We start from the raw sequence: 22,291 nt of genomic DNA on the forward strand, positions 1-22,291 counted from the left end.
AATAGATTACTTGGCTTTTGCATTTTAGGATTACGAGATATAACTCGGCCAAATGTGTCCGATGGATGAGGCCCAATGGGCCGATTCACAATTTGGGCCCGATAGTATTGGGCCACATAAATTCGGCTCCCACAGTGAGCTAGTCACATTCAAGCATAAACATACATGAGTCATACATATGAGAGGAAATATAACACAAACTAAAGTATACAAAACATGGCAAGGTAAGAAATTAACATTTAGCATGCCAATAAAACATTTGAGGCCAACAAGCATTTATGCATTTACTTAAAAAAAATTCAGAATAGTTGAAACGAAAATAAAAATATGACAAACATACTTCTAGATCAAATTAGGAGTTGAAATTCAAATAAAACACAAGTCTACTTTCATCTCCAATTTGTAGAATTAGCATACCACAACCAGAAATGAATCTACAAGCCATTTTCCAACATCTATCCAAATTTGTCACCTTTTGGGGAAAATAGATTTTCTTTGAAATTACTCATTAACATTTACTCAAATACATTTTTGTTGGCAAGAGGGCTCAAAATTCTAGCATTCTACATAAGAACCAACATGAGGTAATTTTTTTGAAATTTTATTAAAATGCAAGAAGTGGACTGTTTTTCTGGAACATAGGACCAGATTTTTAAAAAAAATATGTATAGGCTATAAAAACACATAATTAGGGGCTACAAAAATTTTCACATGCTCTAAACAGCTCAAATATTATCCTCTATAATAATATTTAGAAAATAAGTAAGTTTGATATTTATTCATGAAAAATCTAAAAATCTAGAGATATTTATTTGTGATTAAGTATCAATTTTATCCAGTAAACAACAATCATAATCAAACAATCAAAGACGCATTGACACAATGATTTAACGTGGATAAATAATAATTGGAGTGCCTACAATTGTGATAAAAAAAAAAAAAAAACCCACAGACAAAAGCTACAAAACAATCTACTAAAAAGACAAAAAGGAATTACTCAAGTGTACTCTCAATTACCTAGCAAATCCACACCTAAATTGAACCAACCCCAATGTGCCTCTTCAACCACCGTCCTCAACTTGGAATTGTCTTGCTCAACGTTGAATCCACAACAATGATGTCGAATCTACGACAATGAGCCACTTCGGAATCCACCAAAGTTTCATGCCCAAATTTCACGGAATCCATCGAAGAATAACTCTCATTTTTATGAATAAAACAAAATAAACAAACCCTTTAAGATATTTCACTCAATTCATGATATAAACTCTCACGGATGTCAAAGGAAACAAGCAAATAAGCTCCAGATGAAAACCCTTATACCCAAGAAGAAGATCTAGAAGTCATACCCTGGAAACTAAATTAATCACAGATTTATAGAAAGCGGAATCGCGATCTCCACTCGATCGCAAGAATGGACGCTCGAGTGGTCTGACTAAAATGCGTGTTTCAGAATAAGGATCTACGCTCAAGCGCAAGAAAGGCCGCTTGAGCGTACAAATACAACTCTTAGTATTTTTGCAAGTGAGTGAAACTTCTGAAAGGATTGCATCTTCGCTCAAGTGGTCAAACAACTTCGACTACAATTTTGCTTTTTTGCTTCATGAGCTCTACCCCTCCACCCCGCCTAGGTGTCACAACCCAGACCCGCCCCTATAAGTTTGGTGTCATAGCTAGCTAGCAATCCGAGACTACTAAAGGCCTTCCTATATAATCAAAAGTAATTGCGGTTAGTAAAAGCAATATACGAAAATATCAATGGTCCAATGAACTGTTCATCTATATGAACAAACATGTAACATATAAACATTAATTTACTCACATAATGATACATAACTTACAACATAAGATATATACAAAACTTATGCACTTGTCGAAAGTGTACATCATGATCAAAAGCTTGAGAGCGGCCTTCCAGGCCTGGTCCCAACTCGGAGGCACTCAAAACAATGGCTCGGCTAAAGACCCATTCTAGACTTGTCCTCCAGAACGCTCAGCTATACATATACATAAAAACAGTGAGCTAAAGCCCAGTAAATAACATTAAAGTAAAGGAGTTAGTGAACGAATTCCAAATATAACATATCTGTAAAAAAAAATCATGACACAATTATTCATATCAATCTCATATCGGAACACAACATAATGGTACATCTCATAGAGCATATCACATATCGTCTTCCGACTAGAGTAATCGGTTCCGGATACCGATTAAACACATATCACCACAATGAAGTGACTAACGAGATCTCGTATCACATATATGTCATGGACACGCATTTACATGTCGTCCCCAATGACTTGGGACTACCTGTGGATGCCATAATAGATTCGCAAACATGACATTCGTTCACATAATCAAAATAGCATTTCCGAAATTATAACTTATCGGTAACAGGTAAAACATAATTCATATCAACATATCTTTACAAAAATGTTACTCACAGTGGGCTTTCAAAACCAGTTGTTCGGTCTTCGAGTCTTGACCTACAAACACAAACATTCATAGCACAATTTCTCAATACACATTCGAGTCATTCAGTTAATTCTTAACCTTATTCGGTTATCCGTTACTTGTTCGTTCAGTTACTTATATTCTTCTTTTAATTTCTTTCATGCTTATCAGATGTTAGTTACACGTGAAAACCATGTAAATAAAGGCCTGGAAGTCAGAAAACAGAAATAAAACAAAACCCGAAAAACTGCCCTACTGGGCCGCACGTACGGTGGCCTTGACCGCACGTGCGGTGGCCTGGCCGCTCGTGCGGTGGCCTTAGCTACACGAGCGGGTGAACTTCAAAATTGAATTTTGTGAAAACAGGGTTGGCCGCTTAAGCGGTCTCCCAGGCCACTCAAGCAATCTAGGTACATTTTTAGTCCGAAAATCTGTTCTTGAATAGAACCTCGTTCTTTTCAAAATCAAACTTCATTTCCATGTATTTTAAGGCCAAAAACTTATAAAAACATGATGAATGCAACATATCTAGTTTCAACAAAATCATAACTTCAAAATGGAGCTTAAATTTCATACAAAACATTCAAACCCTTGAGTTGAAATACAAAACCATCATTTATGCACATTGAGTTCCCATCCTTGAAATCCATGGAGTTTATTCTTCAAATCTCAAGAATCATGCAAGAAAAACAAGTTTATGAACATAATTTCCATGAATCTATGCCATACATGAGAATACAACATGTTCTTAACATTATATAGCAAAATATATGTAAACTCACACATAATTCATAAATTCAATTCCATAACACTTAATCTTCAAGAATTAGGAGTCAGATTCTTACATAGGGCCTTTATAGTTACTTAATCTTGCATAATCTTGTTGAATACAAGCTTGATCTTGAGCCTCTCCTTCAAGTTCTACTCATTCCTCTTGGTTTTCCCCTCTCTCTCTCTCTCTCTCTCTCTCTCTCTCTCTCTCCATCCAAATTTTTTGTTTGCTCAAATGGATAAGTTTTTAGCTCAAAAGATGAACCAAGCCCATATATCTCATAGTGAGAGCCAAACATGACTTAGCGAATCAGACGAAATCAATTTTTAATTAAACTTCCCAAATGGCTCTAAAAATTCCCATTAGCATATCCATGTACTCAATTTTGGTTTTTGAACCCATTAAGGTCGTCAATTTCAGTTCCGAAGTCGTAACCCCAACAGATGTTGTCCCAACTCAGACAAATATTCTCAAATTAAATCATATTAACATATAATTAAATAAAGATAATCATGCCACGTGTTTTGGGGCCGTTACACTGAGCGCTGCCCCAGACTCGCCATGGGGCGCTGTCCCCTAGACCCTCCACGAGCTGACCAGGCAGCTAGATCCCCAAAATAGTCAGCGAAGTGGCAAACATGATAGGATTAAGATCACAAACTCCTCTGCATAGGCACACTTCAGGTTGGATTTGCATCAAAATACTTATAGCCTCACTTAAATAAAAGATCGAATAAAATTACAACTGAAAGGAGTTTTGTCAAATGGGATTGCCAATTACAAAAACTTGACAATTCAAAAATGAGAAAGTTGCAGTAGTGCATGCATTAAGAAGAAAATGCAAGATAAAATTACTTTTTCATGCTAACACTTAAACATACACCCTATGGCCATGCATGCTAACATTAAATATACACAAGAGACATACCAAGAGGTAGAGCAAGAAGAGGTAAGAAGATTGGAGAAGAGAAGGGGGTTTGTGCCTTATTATGACGTTAGGTTTTTTTTTTTTTTTTTTCGGGTCCAATGGAAATAAACTACAAACAGGAGGGACTAAGCCCTCTCTCTAGACATTCATATCATATCTAAAACTAGCAGACTTCTTAATTCGGCCAGTGGATCGTTCAACACCAGCATGTCTTCTAGTTGGTTGGCTCCTATTTTCGCCAATGTATCTGCGCATAAATTTCCTTCCTTCCAGACGTGTTGCACCGAGCATTCACACCCTCTGAGTAGAATTTGAGCATCTTGTGCCAAATTCTTGAAGGAGCATTTGTCATCTAGTTCCTCTTGCATCAGTTGCATCACTTGTTCTGCATTAGTCTCAATGATGACTTGGTTCATTCCTTTATTCAATATGACAGTCAATCATTTGTACAAAGTTCACAGTTCAATTTCAAAACTTGTTCCACTTTGCAATCTTCCATAGAAGCCACACACCCAAGCTCCTCTTTCATTTCTAATCAGTCCTCCAAACTGTGATGCTAGCTTTCAACTCCTTCTTCATTCCTTCTTTTTCCCCTTACTCTCAGGCTTTCTCTATTTTTTATAACCTTCTAGCTCTTTTTCTCACACTAGAGTGCTAGCCAAAGGTTTCAAAAACATAAGAAGAGAGGGGCTCTATTTATAAGTGTTGATTTGGTGTAAAATGTGTAAAGTAGCCTTAGTTTGGATGAGACTACCATTTGGTTGCAAAGAATTGGAATCAAGATGGATTAGGGACTAATATTAGAAATTTAGCTCCATTGAGCCAATGAAATAAGGAACACAAGTACACATCACCATACCCCAACCATGCTTAAATATTTTTTTATTTAAAATCAATGAAAATTGTCTTCCAAAACGTACACTAACCTTACCACCACCATGCCTATGGTCGCCAACCTCTTCTCCAAGGTACAATGATATACATATAATAGGCAACACAAGAGAAATTAAATATATATATATATATATTTAAGGAGTTATTTGGAGTGTCCTAAATAAGTGCACTTTTTGAGTTTGTAGACTAAAAAGTTGAGAAAAAAAAGATAGTTGTTTGGGTTAACTTTTTGACTTTTTACGAAAAAATATGTATTAAAAAATTATATAAATTAGTTTGTCTGAGAAGATAAGGATAGCAGGCAGTACGGCCGTACCATCTGGGAAGAGTGAATTGATGATAAGAAATGGTTGCCTACTTTTCAGGCATTGCATTGGACGGTGCTATTCGGCCCATGGGGGCCATTACGGGTCTCGTTTTGATAATTTGAACCGTTCAATGTGTAGAACTCGTTGAGTACTATATGCCTGTAAAAAAATCACATTGATCAGATATCGATAGCTATCTGATTGTATCAGTTTTTTTTTCAACCGTTAACTATAATACTGTCCATTTTTTATACAAAACTAATTGATCATGTAGTTAGCAATATCCGATCAACATGATTTTTTATAAACATATAGTACTTGACGAGTTCTACACATTTGACGGTTCAAATTATCAAAAAGGGGCCCGTGATGGGCCCTTACGGGCCGAGCAACACTGTGTTGTTTGTGCACCCCGCCTGTGCAATTTTTCCAAAAAACTCAACAACAATCTGTGGGACGTCAGACTGAGTTGTAATAATTGTGTGTAAAATTATTATTATTTTTTTTGGTAAATAGTAATCACTTTTTAACTTTTTTAGTAACTTTTTAGCTTTTTAAATTTTTTTGGATATTCCAAACCAGGCCTTAATGCAACATAGGATTGAGAATACAACAAAATTAAAAGATAGAGGACTAATATGGAATGAAGAAAATTTATCACTTATTATTAATATATAATTATAATAAAACTATTTTTTTTAAAAAAATTAATATAGATCCTGCCGAATTAAATCACAAAAAAAGCGAGAATTAAGCGAAAATGGCGTTATCCAAAACTAAGCATTTAATCTAAACGTAGGGGTTCTAATAATTATTATTAGGGTTTTAAAAATGATTAGCAAACTATTACGATTGATTAGGGCTTAATCAAACTGGCCCGGGATGCCATTCAGTTCTAAGGTTAAATTTGTGAGAAGACGATAATTTCAAAGGTTTTACTGAAATAACTTCTAATATTATATATTAAGATAATTACAAAAATTAGGGTCTCTACAACTTTATCCTCTCGTGGTTCAAATATAGGCAAGGAACTCTCTTATTGTTTCGGACTAAAGTATTACAGTTAGTTTTTCTGTTAAAGATAACGGAAGGTGTGTCACACTCTCCTAAATTGAGAGTGGATAATGCAAAAATCATTAGTCAAAGTCAGAAATTGAATCAAATGTCAACAATACTCTCACATTCATCTTATTCTCTAAATTAAATCTTAATCCTAAACAAACCCTAACCCTAATTGTTATCTTGCATCAATAATTTAATTTAATTTAAAATGTTATTCAATGACAAATTGAATTAAAAATTAAATAGTAGATTAATGTAATTTTATGGTAATAAATTAGACTATTTAGGTTAATTTATGGTTTAATTTAAGATATATATATGTGTGTGGGGGGGGGGGTTTAATTTGAAATGTTATTAAATAATAAATTGGGTTAAAAATTAAAAATTAGATTAAGGTAATTTTATGGTAATAAGTTAAGATATCTAGGTCTATATATGATTTAATTTGTTAAATGTTATTAAATAAGGTAACTTTATGGTAATAAATTAGGGTATTTAGTTTAATTTATGATTTAATTTGTTAAATATATATATTTACATGTTTAATTAAAAATATTATTAAATAAGGTAATTTTATGATAATAAATTAAGGTGTTTAGTTTAATTTTTGATTTAATTAGTTATATTATTTTAAAATTTTATTAAATAAGAAGTTAAATTAAAAATTAGATTAAGATAATTTTACGGTAATAAACTAAAGTGTTTAGATTAATCTTGTGGTTTAATTAATGGTGACTTTATGTTTAATTCAAAATGTTATTAAATAAGAAATAAGAAATTTTGTTAAAAATTAAAAATTAGATTAAGGTAATTTATAGTAACAAATTATGTTCAGTTTACTATGATTTTATTTGTTAAATATATTATTAAGATAGAAAATTGTATGTGTTAAAGAAGAGAGAAAGAGATTGTACTATAAAGGTATTTAGGTAATTTCCTTCTTATTTTTAACAGAATTAGGTTTGTGCTTTAGTCCAAAATTATAAGGGTTTTTTTGCCCATCTTAATTATAGGGGGTTTTTTTTGCCTATGTTTAAACTATAAGGGTAGAGTACTCCAAGGCAAAACCAGATAGAGTTAAAGTGAATTTTACCCTAAAACAACAAAAAGGTCATAACCAAATAACGATAATTACACTAGGTCATAACTAATATTACAATAATTTGAGTGTGATGTTGCTTTTTGGTCGCTAATTGATATTTTTTAAATTGACTTGGTTTATTGGAATGAAATAAAATGATCGTTTTATCAAAATATTGATTCTTATGTTTAGTTATAATAAAAAAATAATAACAATAGTATTACAAATGGAATCATCTTTCATTATTTTAAAGAAATAATCATTTTATAGGTCAACCTAATGAATCATCATTTCATTCACTCTCATTCTATTGAACCAAATAGGGCATTAAACTATTAATAATTTATTATTATTATTTTTAGATGGTGGCTATTAATAAGTTAATTATATTTAATTTTACTTAAGTACCCTTACTTCAACTATGACATCCAATACTTTACGCTTTTACATTGTCATTCTTTTGTCCACCTATTGTTAATGAGGTTGACAAAAATTACAAATAAAATTTTAGTAAAACTACAAATCATAGAATGAGGTTTGATGAGATTATAGTTTATATCACAAGTTTTATCAGTCTTATTAATGATCAATATATGAAATAGTGACATTGTATCTTGATTTAAATGTTCATATTGATTGTTACTAGGGGTGTAAATTTAACGTAGCCTAGGCTCGGGCAGGCCCATGTTGGGCCTCACAGGCTCCTGCTAAAATTTGCGACAACCTGACCCGATCTACGAGTTAGAAAATTAGGCCCAAGCCCAGGCCTTGGGGGTATATGGGCCTTGGGCGGGCGGGCGAGTGGGCCTGAGCTTAGGCTTGGGCGGGTTTGAATATATATATTTTTTATTTTTTGTTTTATTTTTTTACTAAAATTTTATTATTTTTCACTAAAAATGACATTGGACCTTGAGCAGGCCGATGGGCTAGGCCCACAGGATGAGCCAGGCCGGGTTTCAAAATGACGGCCCAGGCTTAGGGTCTTAGATTGAGCTCGGGCCTGACCAAGCCTAGCCCATCCCAGGCCGTGGCCCATTTTTACACCCCTAGTTGTTGCAAACAATTAAAGTAAAATGGCCAAAATAATATTCCAATAAAAGAGCGAGCACGCTAAGGGTAATACACTCAATGTTAACTTTTATGGTCTTATTATTTAAAGGGACATTTACACACAAATTTTAATTTATAAACTTATACTTCATTAAGTCCTAATTAAGATTTTTTGAACTTTCAAGTCCCATTAAAATTTTAATAACAGAATTGTCCTTCAAATAATAATTGTTCATCATTTATGATTATCTATAAGGGAATATGATGATTTGATATTTATTTTGATTTTCAAAATTTTAAAACATCAATGTTAACTTTTATGGTCTTATTATTTAAAGGAGCATTTACACACAAATTCTAATTTATAAACTTATACTCCATTAAGTCCTAACTAAGATTTTTTGAATTTTCAATTCCCATTAAATTTTTAATAACGAAATTGCCCTTCAAACAATGATTGTTAATCACTTATGATTATCTATAAAGGAATATGATGATTTGACATTTATTTTGATTTTCAAAATTTTAAAATATGAACTTTCAAATTGAAAAAAAAAATTATGTGAAAAAAAAAGAAGAAAGCTATATGTTTTTTATTTTTGAAAAAATTAAAAAAAAAAATTGAATAATTTTTTTTGTGTAAAACTAAAAATTTTGTGTCTATAAAAGAATATGATGATGGAAAAAAAAATCTTAAATAGAACCTAAGCTAACATGACATTTGTAAATAAGAATTTTAAGTAATTAACTCTTATTTAAATTAAGGGTAAATTATAAATACATTTTCTTGAAATTTGTTTAAAATATAAATTATTCTTCATGATTTTAAAATTACATCTTACCCTTCAAATTTCTATTTACATGACAAATGACTTCTTTTATTAATAAATCATCAAATTAGTTAATTATTTTTAATGATGTCAAAAATATAATCCAATTAACAATTTATGTAATTTTATTATTATATAAGATAATAGTTATGAATTTTATTTTTTCTATTAATCTGTTAATTAAAAAATTTTGGCAATAAAATATTTATAATTTTTAAAATTACATAAAAATAATCCATATTTTAAATAAATTTGAAGAAATATATTTGTGATTTAACTTTAAATCCATAATTTGAAGATCTCTTGAGCTTACTTGAAAAGAATATAAGGGGATGTTTGGGAAGTTAGCTTTTTGACTAACATAGTCAAAATATCAAAACACCTAATCACATTACTTTCACTATTTTTTTAAAATTATTTTATAAAAAATAAAAATTAATTAAAATAATCAATTGACAAGCTCTAAATAATTTGTAATAAAAGATAGGGAAAAAAAAAGAAAAAAAGAAAGATCAAAAGTCAATAAACATAGAGAAAAAGTAACAGATTCTTGAGAAAACACCCCCCCAAAAAAAAAAAAAAAAAAAAACAGAGAGAGAGAGAGAGAGAAGAGGGGGAGAGAGAGTAGAATGGGTTTAGATGGATTGTTTGATTAATGGCATTTCCCCCCACCCCAAAACAACAGAGAGAGAGAGAGAGAGAGAGAGAGAGAGGGGGGGGGGGGGGGGGTTGTTTGATTACTGACATTTGTTTGATTGTAGGCAAAAGAACGTTTAACCATTAATGCATTTGGTCCCCTACGCCAAACAGTCCCTTCTCTGATTGTGACTTTTACGAGCCATAAATTATAGCTATCATTTTTGCATGAAAAATGTCTCGTACCTCAAATTTTGTGGTTCAAATCACCAAAACGACGTCATTTTGGCCATTTTTATATTGTTCTGTACTCAAAACGACGTCATTTTAGCCATTTTTATATTTGTGGTTCAAATCACCAAAAATCCCTTCTCTGATTGTGGTTCACAAAGCATTATGCAATTAAGCCCAAAGAAAAAAAGAAGAAAAAAAAAAACATATGCTAATTTTTGTGGTTCAGCCAGATGGTTTATGTTTTAGGGAGGAAGTTTCAATCATATATAGGCCCTGTTTGGTAGGATTTATTTTCAGTTTATTTTATCTTTTAATTTAATTTAAGCTATTTTGATATGTTTGGTTCAACTTAACAATACAACTTATAACTTTTTGTAAGTCAAAACTTATTCTTTGAGTGGGAGAGGCGAAGCATAATTTATAAATAAAAAATCAGCTTATGTTTACAGCCATAAGGTATAAGTTGTTAAGTTATAAATTATAATCACTTTCCCACAGCTCTACCAAACGGGGCCATAGCTTGCTAGCATTTTCATTTAATCAAAAATCTGCAAACAAGTATTGTTTAATTACTTATAATGCGTTAATATTTTTATTTAATTGCAAATCACACACAAACAAACCAAATATTAACAAAATACAAGTTTATACGATTTAGCAAAATTGTTTACATTTGTCGAGAGAGATCAAAATTATTATTGTTATTATTATTGTTTGAAGAGAGATTAAAACTTTCAAAATCTACCAATCAAGAACTTCGCGAGATTTTCAATTTCTCACAGGGGTGGGTTGGCAATGCAATTTTTGTTGTGAAATTGCAAACAAATAGACAAGTAGGTGACAAGTGCATAAATATACGTATTAACAAAATTATTTATATTTATAAAAGATTTCACATGCAATATGAGAGAATTTGAGAAGCTCATAGAACCCATTTTAGGTTTCGTTTTAATAGTTTGAACAGTTCATTTTTAAGACTCATTGAGTAGAATATTCATGTAAAAAATAAAGATAATCGGATATCAATAACTATATATTTGAATCAAATTTAGTTTCTAAAAAATAGATAGTTATTCTTAAAATTATATTCGTCGTTCATTTTTTTAAAACAAATATTATTCAAATATATAATTACCGATATCTAATCATCTTGATTTTTTATATGAATATTTTACTCAACGAGTTCAAAAAAAAGTGGACGGTTCACACCATCAAAATTGATTAAAAAATGGGCCTATCAAGCCCAAATGGTCACTCAAGTTGAGATGACAATTTAAAAGAAGACAAACCCATTTATGAAAGAGAGAGATTATGTCACATTATCTATTAATACACTAATTAGTATACCAAGTTGTTAATGTATATATGATATATATTCCTAGATATATTAGATATTGATTTCCTACATATATTTGTATTGCCATAATTTGGTTTATTATAGGATACTCTTTTTCATAGTTAGGTTTATTATAGAATACTATTTATCAGCTTATATATACAAGCCTTCTATTTATAAGATTAATTCATTGAATACAATACACATTTTCTCTCTCTCTCTCTCTCTCTCTCTCTCTCTCTCTCTCTCTCTCTCTCTCTCTACTATTGTAACATGGTATCGGAGTTAGGTTAAATATTTAGTAATTTCGCTTCACCAACGGGTGACAGCCTTGCCTTGGCCACCCACCGAACTCAACCTATTTTGTTGTCATATTTTCTTGTCAGTATCATTTTGTGATGATCTCTTCCTTTATCTGTTGGTTTATTCTTATCCTAAATATCTTTATCATATATATATATATATATATATATATTTTTACTCGCAATCTATTTTTTTTGTACTTCTGCTCCACTCTGTCTTTCCATTTACTTTAACTTTAAATAGATTTCTATCTTTAAATCTATTTGAGTTTGAGGGGGTATTATACCAATATTATGGTGAACATGCTATACACCATGCAAACCACCTAAGCCTTTACCTATGACGCACAACTCAAGGCGCCCCTTGTGGTGCACCACCCAAGCCACCTCCTATGGCGCACAATCCAAGCCGCCCTCTCTAGCGCACAACCTAAGTCGCCCCTTGGCGCACCACCAACGTCGTCCCTTGACGCACCATCCAAACCCTCTCCTAGCGCATTTAGTCATCTATTGCAATCATCGTTCAATACCATGTCATAAATTTGGTGTATGTCACACTTGCTGATTCAACCTCCAGTCTCTACAACGGTCTGACATGACCCTGTAAACTATTCCAACATTGATTCCAGCTAGTTCCTACAACGGTTCAGCATGACCTTAAATTATCATGACATTAGTTTTGGCTAGTTCCTACAACAGTCCAACACGACCATAAATTATCTTCTAGCATTAGTTCCAGCCTCTAATCTATTTCAAGCGCTCATGTGCTCCCATTCGGATTTTGCAATCTATTGGCTTATTATTTTATTTAATTTTATTTCATATTTTAACTTCTCTCTCCAAACTCAAGATGTTTATCCTTCTTTGAGTTTAAGGAGGGATGTTAATATATATATATATATATATATATATGGTATGTATTCCTAGATATATTAAGTATTGATTTCTTAGATATATTTGTATTGTTATTAGTTAGGTTTTTTATAGGGTACTCTTTCTCATAGTTATGTTTCTTATAAGATACTCTTTCTCGGTCTACATATACATGCCTAGGATTAATTCATTGAATACAATACATGTTATTTCCTCTCTCTCTCTCTCTCTCTCTCTCTCTCTCTCTACTTTCGTAACATAAATTGGTGCATACAGTATTATTCTATGGGGAACAATTCTATGACTATATGTCTCATTGATGACATTTGTATTCATTGGTTATGACCTATTGCGGGATTGGTTATGACTTGATAATACATATTGTACTGTTAGTCATGACTCAATATGGTATTAGTTATAACATTATTTTGCTTATGATAAAAAAATATTTTTCATTATACTTTTTATGGTATTTGGTTATGACTATTTTTTTTTTTTTTAATTATGGGTGGTTTGAGTATGACCTATTTTTTTATTTTTTTTGCATATTATGGAAAAAAAAATAGAGAGCTAATGTGACATAAATATATCAATAAATCAATAAACAATTTATTTAGATGATACTCAAATTCCTTAAAAAGACTTGGGATTATTTTATAAAATGTTAATAATTAACTTTTTTATTTTTTTTAAAAACGTGTAAAAAAAATAGAGAGGTGATATGACTTAAAAAAATAAAAAATAAAATAATAAAAAGCTAACTTTCAACTAATTTGCCAAAATAAACGTTAGTTAAGACATTTTTAATAATTAAAGTTATAAATATCATAATTTATATATAATAGACACCACGTAACCATGGCCCACATCTTTTACATACAAATGCATCAACAGAAGACTATAAGACTCACAAAACAAACATTATGAAGGAAAATGTTTGAGGGCCACAATTTTTGTGATCAAAATGGTTTAAAATTGTCAAAACGATGTTGTTTTGGGTATAAAATATGCCAAAATGACGTCGTTTTGGCAGTTTTGAGCCATTGTAGCCACATAAATTGTGCCCCTCTAGCATTGTTGCATTATGAAACGAGAGGAAAGTTCACAGAACACTAATGAGCCCAAAGCATAAGACCAATTTTTTAAAAATCCGACCGGTGAGCGAATTGGAAAAGGGATCGGGTGGACGGGTCACCGATTTAACCGTCGGGTTGAACTGAAATCGAACCGTGACGTAATAAATATATTACAATTATATTTAATTAAAAATATAAGTAATAAAATTATAAATTAAAAATATTAAATTATCTTAAATATTTGTCTTAATATTTTTTTTACTGAAAAATATAATAATATATTTTAAAATATTATTAATTTCAATTTTGGAAGATGAAATCAAATATTTAATATTCCCTCCATATGATTTTAATTCAAATAATTTGATTGAAAGGAGAGCAAAAAATTTGGAGGGATATCAAATTTTCAATATTCCCTCCAATACATTTGATTGAATCCCACATAGATTTCTTGAATTTTTTTGAAAGAGTTTTTTTCTTATAAATAGGTGAAGACTTTCACAATAATTTCATCAAGCTCTTAATGGGGTTCCTCACAAGAGGAGACCCTTGAAAAAGAGTTTCAAATTAAAATTTTCTTATATTTTTATTTTATATATATATATATATATATATAAGAAAGAATAAAAATAAAAATAAAAAATTTCGATCCGGATCAACCCAGCGAACCGGTCGGCCGGTTCGCCGGTCCAACCGCCGGTTTTTCTGATTCTCCTTAAAAACGCCGATTTTTATTTCTGGCCGGTTTAAAAAGTTTATTCGAATCGAAATGCCGACCGATCGACGATTCAACCGGTCGAACCGACCGATCCGATCCAATTTTCAAAACCTTGCATAAGACAACGTAACTCAATAAAAAATTTGAATGAATATACTAGCAGTGGGTACAGTTTATTTATTTATTTATTTCTATCTCGATCGAGTAGAGAACTTTCCTTCCCAGAAGCCTACTTTCTTGGCATTTCCGTCAAATTTCGTTGGAAAGGAAATATTCTCTAGCATTTATAGACTGTAGAAAAGGAAACACACTTTTATTTGTATGTAATAATTAATGTTTAATTAGGTCGACATGTCCTGACCATCATAAAGTTCAATGTATTTATTTAATGTCAGTCTGGTGGTTAGGGATTCGAAAAAGTGAAATTTAATCCAAATTCCTCTATTAATTTTTTTTTAATAAGCCAAAAGCGGTTGGTAATTTGATAAAGGCTTAAGCATTAAGATTTTAAGTCTCGAGTTCAAAATTTTTTGGGCCAATTTCCTAAGCGTAGCTTAATTGATTAGCAGGTTAGTCTTAAATTATTGTTACCACAATATTTAGTGTGAGTCTAATGCTCCTCCACTACGCGAGTCTTGACTTAAGTAGAGTGTGTCTTGGGAGGTTGGGATAAGCTCTCAAGTTATATAGTCTCTTTACTCGGAACGGATAATAGGATACCTTAATTATCTCTGCAAAGGGCGCTGTCCTGAATCTGCGAGAGAGTAGGAGGATTTTCTATAACCAAAATATATATATATATATATATTTAATAAAATAATAATTTATTTTATTTTATTTCATAAATTTTCTAAAATAAAATATATTTTTTTAGATAATATTGTCCATACATATATATATATATATATATATCTCACAAAACTCGTTTAACGAGTAATATTTTGATTTTATTTTATACAAGTTTAAAAATGTTGTATATGTATATTTTTGGTTGATTCATCTAGTATGTACTCTGTTTTTTGTAACAACATAATGTTATTATGAATCAGAATAACGTGTTACTATAAACAGAGTCATATGTTACTATTTACAAATTTCGATAGTATTCTTTTCTTTTTTTTTTAAGAATTTCATAATTAATATAGATCTTTTTCAATAAATCTTGATGAGAAGATTTTAAAAATATTAATTTTATTAAAATCTAACATTTAGATCGAAAATTATATTATTTTAAAATTTAAAATATTAAATTATTCACTAAGTATATTTTGGTAATAATGATATGTAATGGACTTTTCAAGAATTTTTTTTTTTTTTTTTGGTGCATTAAAGTTTTATTATCAGAGGTTTTGACCAAATCTCTCTTCGAAAAATTATTGATTGGTGCTAAGGTGCCTCGTGATCATCACAAACTCTCATATCCCTCATATTCTCCATTCACAAACTCCCATATCTCTCATATTCTCCGATCACTTAATATAAATCACGAGTCTCACTCTCTTTACTAATCATAATACATATAGAGCGTCACATGGAAATACTCCTAAACCAACCAATAACTTATCAGGGAATTGGGTTGTAAACTCATTTATCACACAATGCCCTCCAATGAATAAATAAATAAAATAAAACATAAATTGAATTTTGGATTCTAAAGACCATAAACAGATAAAAATTATTGAAAAAATTTGCCAACAACTCATAATTTTAAAAAATTATTGCAAATTTATGATAAAATTTACAATTATTATTATTAATATTCATAAAATTTACTATTTATTTATAATTATTTTTAAAAATTTTCACCAAAATGAAATTTTTCCAAAATTATTTAGTAGTACCAGCATTGTGGATTATAAGATCCTGACCATGTATTACCTAATCGTGTGATTCTTAGGAAATAAGATATTAGCCATGAGAATTGTTCATGTTACAAAGCACCATGTTTTTCAAAAAAAAAAATAATAATAATAATGGTAACAATAGCTCTTAAAGCATTATGTGTTGAAAAAGTTCATACAAAGTATATAAAAAATATTAAAATGCGTGAAAATATTTTGATATATATAAAAAGTGTATTAAAATTATTGATATTATGATATTCAATATTTTTAACAAACAAACTTTAAGAACTTCTTATTGACAATTTGATAATCCTTAAAACTGTTATTGGCAAGACTTTTTCAAGAATAGTGGCAAGAAAACATGATAAACCCTGATGCCATACCCTTGATGTCCCATTTGCTTAAGGTCAAGTTTGGCATATTGTAAAAAAATTAAAAAGTTAAAAAATTATTCAAAAAGTTAAAAAGTTAACACTATTCACCAAAATTCAACAATTACGGCTGCACAACTCTCAATCCTAATTTTTTCCTACAAATCAATTTTTACAATTTTTTATTACACATTTTTTCATAAAAAGTCAAAAAGTTAACCCAAACATCCATATTTTCTTCCTCAACTTTTTACTCTAAAAAGATAAAAAGTACACTTATTTAAGATAGCCCAAACAACCCCTAAAATATTGCTTGTGAGTTGTGATGCATGCTTGAGGAAAATGGTATGAAGATAAGTATTCCAGATGTAAATTTTTAGTCCCTACATTAAAAATGAGTTATCTACACCACATATGGGAGCAATTTCAACGAGTTTTTTTTTTTTTTTTTTTTTTTTTATTATAAAAAAAAGATGGGCTCTGCTGTGTCATCACAGCCCTGTGGGCCCTGACCCTGGAGTAGCCGGTTGCCGGCCGGTTGAGCAATTCAAATAATCCTTTTTTTTTTTTTTTTTGGCACTTTGGAAAGTTCAAAGAAAATACAAACTGTTAGCTATATTGCTATATTGTGCACCATACCATATTGTATTTTACCATGTTACCATATTATGCATTACTTACTATATTGTACATTACCATATTAGCTTGTCCTTTTTCTATATAAAAGAGTCTTGTATTCACTCATTATTCATTCATTGAAATATTCAAAGTTATTCTCTCTCTCTCTCTCTCTCTCTCTCTCTCTCTATTCTCATAACATGGTATCAAAATTATAATTTTTTTTTAAAATTTTCTTTTTCTTTGCTCATCTCTAGAATATAGAATATATTTTTTGGTACCAAGGTCGCCTATTTTTTCTTACTATTTTTTTCCGAGAGTACTATCAACCTGCTCAGAATTTCCAGACAATTCCAATGCCACCAAAATCACCTCTAACGGACCAGTGACGCGCCCTCACGCCCCACCTACATCACCGCGCGTCACATCTTTCCATCGCCATACTCACACGCGCTTGCACGCTCACCTCCTGTCTCCTGTGCACAGCGTCCATTTGTTGCTAACGTACGCTGTGCCCTGTCTGTTAACCTGCGCCGCACCTCTGTGCACTACTGTGCGTCGTGCCTTGCTGACGACGTCAGCCCCTTCTGCTGACGTCAGCCCTATCCCTTGTTTGGCACTGTTTCTTGTTTTGGCTATTTTTCATCCAGTTTCGGCCTATTTTGATTATTTTGGGCTGATTCCTGACTATTTTCGACCTTCCGAATTCACTAGTGCGCTCAATTTTACCCAGTTCTACTTCGACACCATCGGACCCTCTTTGTGAGTTATATTTTTCTTAGTCCATGGATCATGCAAACAACTCTTCTCAGCACAGTGGTTATTCTAAACTACCTACGACTTATAGTTGTTATCACACTTTGGCTTATTTTGCCTCAATTGCTACTCATCGCCAGCCACCTATTCAACATTCTCTAGGTTGCTCTTATGCACCTTCACCAACCTACACTCTTCATGATGTTGAAGCCATTGTGCAAAAGGTTCTTTCTACTTCTATATGTACCTCTACCTCTACTTCAGGTATACTCTCTACTACTCTCTCAGTCACTTCAGTTACCTTTTCTTGGTATTTTGATTCAGCTTGTCGCAATTATATGACCTTTGACCCTACGCTTTTTTCTTCCATTACATCTTCTTCTAATTTACCAGTTATTCATACTGCTGATGGCTCTCAAATGCATGTTAGTCATATAGGCCATATCTCTACATCTAATATATCTCTCCTTCACACTTATCTGATCCCCAACCTTACACTTAATCTTATCTCTATTGGTCAACTATGTGATCTTGGCCTTACTGTTTTATTTTCTCCAACTGGTTGTGTTGTGCAGGATCAGAAGACGAGACAGACTTTTGGGATAGGTCGTAGACATGGTTGTCTATACGAGCTTATCTATCTGCACATTCCATTATCCAATACTTCTCCTATCCAGACTGCTGCTCCTGCTACTACGAGTTCCCCTATTGCTTTATGGCATTCTCGGTTAGGTCATGTGTCTTTTGGTCGTTTACGATCTCTAGTTTCAAGTGGTCAATTAGGTCCTGTTCCAAATGATACAGTAGACTATCTATCTTGTCAACTTGCCAAACAACCTGCTTTACCATTTCATCCTAGTACCTCTATGTCTCATACACCTTTTGATCTCATACACTCTGATATTTGGGGGCCTTCACCTAATACCACTATAGGGGCATCTAAATATTTTGTCATATTTGTTGATGATTTCACTTGTTTTACCTAGTTATTTCTTATGAAATCTTATTCTGCGTTACACCAACTATACTATGATTTTTCACAATTGGTCAAAACTCAGTTTTCTTCTACTATTAAAATTTTTCGTGTTGATAATGCCTAATAATATAAAGAAATTCATTTTTTGCGATTCATTCGTCAAAATGGTACACTTTCTCACTATTCTTGTCTTGGTACCTCCCAACAAAATGGTCGTGCTAAACGCAAACATCGCTATATCTTAGACACTGTTTGTGCTCTTTTAATATCTTCTTCTTGTCCTGAACGTTTTTGGGGAGAAGTTGCTTTCAGAGCCGTCTATACTATCAATTGTGTCCCTCCCCTTACCATCAACAATCAAACCCTATATGAGCGTCTGTATGGCACACCTCCTGCCTATACTGTTCTTCGTGTGTTTGGATGTGCTTGTTTTGTTCTTTTTCACCCCCATGAGCGTACCAAATTAGAACCTCGCGCCCGTTTGTGTTGTTTCTTGGGGTATGGGATTGAACATAAAGGTTATCGTTATTGGGATCCTTTTTCTTGTCGTCTCCGTGTCTCTGCGACCTATCTTGAGGATTCTATTCTGTCTCCAGGTCCGGCTATGCCACTCTCTGACCCTGAGCCTGCTCCTGCTCATGCTCCTACTCCTACTCCTACTCCTACTCCTATTTATGTTCATGTTCCTACTCCTGCTTATGTTTCTACTCCTGTTCCACCTCATTGTCTCTTCTTCATTCCTTCTCACAATGAGCCTCATGTATCCATTGATTCTACTCCATCATCTTCTTCACCAGAGGCACCTACTTGTCATTTTACTCGAGTAACACAACCTTCTGTACTTCTTCGTGATTTCATTGTTGGTTCTATTGCTTTTTCTTCTCATGAACTTACTTTCTATCAAGAGGCTTGCTCTAACCCTCTTTGGAAGCAAGCTATGACTACTAACCTGCTAGCTTTTGATAAAATTCATACCTAGGATGTAGTTAACCTTCCACTCGGAAAGAGTGTTGTTAGTTGCAAATGAGATTACAAGATCAAAACCCATTCTGATGGTTCTATTGAGCGTTACAAAACTCGACTTGTTGCCCGGGGTTTTATATAAGAATATGGGATTGATTATGAAGAAACATTTGCCTTTGTTGCTCGTCTTACTTCAGCTCGCAACCTTCTTTCCATTGCTGCTGCTCGCCATTGGAGTCTTTGTCAAATGGATGTCAAGAACGCTTTTCTCAATGATGATCTCACTAAGGAAGTTTATATGCAACCTCCTCCTGGTTCCTCAGTTCCGTTCACCAAAGTTTGCAAACTTTGCTGTGCTTTGTATGATTTGAAACAACTCCTCGCGCTTGGTTTGCCAAGTTTAGTTTTACTATTTGTGACTTTGGCTTCTCCTTCAATGCCCATGATTCTGCTCTATTTATCTACAAGACAGAGCATGGTATTATTCTTCTTATTCTCTATGTGGATGATATGATCATCACTGGAGATGACACAATAAGTATCTCTAGTCTCAAACAGTTCCTCAGTCACCAATTTGAGATGAAAGATTTGGGTCTGCTTAGCTACTTCCTCGGCTTGGAAATTTCTTAAGATCTTTTTGGTTACTTTCTCACTTAGGCCAAGTATACATCTAATCTCTTAGCTCGTGCTGGTGTTACCGATTGTAAGATTGTGCCTACCCCAGTTGATTCTCAGACTCGTCTCACACTTCTTGATGGTCATCTGTTATCTGATACTACTTTATATCGTCAGCTAGTTGGCAGTCTTGTCTATCTCACGGTTACTTGTCTAGACATTGCCTATGCTATTCACAATGTCAGTCAGTTCATGGCTGCTCTTTGCTTTCGACATTATGATGCTCTGGTTTGCATTTTGCGCTGTCTCAAAAGCACTATGTTTCATAGTCTTCACTACTTAGCACACTCTTTTCTACAGCTACACGTCTTTTCTAATATAGATTGGGCAGGGGATCCTACTGACCGCTATTCTGCTACAAGGTTCTGCTCTTCTTGGGTGACTCTCTCATTGCCTGGCGTAGCAAGAAGCAAAATTTTATTGCTTATTCTAGTACTGAGGCTGAATATCGTGCTCTTGCTGACACTACTCAAGAGCTTGTGTGGCTTCGTTGGTTTCTTTCTGATATAGGTGTTTCTTATCCTATTGCCACTACCCTCTATTGTGATAATCAGAATGCTATTCATAATGCACATAATGATGTCTTCCATGATTGCACCAAGTATATTGAGATTGATTGTCACTTCATACAGCAACATGTTACTAGTGGCACTATTTGCCTTATCTTTATTACCTCTGCCGATCCGACAATCGACATCTTCACCAAGGCTTATCCTTCAAGACGCTTTTCTGATTTACTTTTTAAGCTCAAGTTGATATCTACATTGTTACTTTGAACTTGAGGGGGGGTGTTAGCTATATTGTCATATTGTGCACCATACCATATTGTGTTTTACCATGTTACTATATTATGCATTACTTACCATATTGTACATTACCATATTAGCTTCTTATTCTTCTATATAAAGGAGTCTTGTATTCACTCATTATTCATTCATTGAAATATACAAAGTTATATTCTGTCTCTCTCTCTCTTTCTTTCTCTCTCTCTCACTCTCTCTCTTTCTCTCTCTCTATTCTCATAACATAAACAAAAGCAACAATAAGAAAAACACAACACAACACAAAGGCTTATTGCCTCTGGTATTCCAAAGTTGCCATAAGGTAACAATGAAAGTAAATTCCAATTCGCACTGTGTATAGAGAATTTAGTTTTCATGTTTTCCTCAACCCAGAGAGTGACATACTTATTTCAATGTTTCATAATCCACACTAGATATAAAAGATTGCTCCAAACATCTTTGGCAATAACATAACCTCTAAACAAATGCTCCATATTCTTAATCTCCCCATCACACCTGGGACAGATTGTGGACTAAGTCAGTCCTTTCATTAATCCCTTCATTTTTTGAGAGGTTTGCTATGAAACATAAGCCACAAGAATCCCTTCATTTTTTGAGGGATTTTCACTACTTTCCACATCCACTATCAATTAGGGGATGAGTTGTCATGCTCAACAAGGATTTCATATGCAATTGTTGTGGAGAAGTCCCCACTCACAGAACCTTTCCACAGAGGGTTATCCAAAAAAGC

Source organism: Camellia sinensis, chromosome 9, assembly GCF_055761805.1.
Source record: "Camellia sinensis isolate YWXY chromosome 9, ASM5576180v1, whole genome shotgun sequence".
Classification (NCBI taxonomy): domain Eukaryota; kingdom Viridiplantae; phylum Streptophyta; class Magnoliopsida; order Ericales; family Theaceae; genus Camellia; species Camellia sinensis.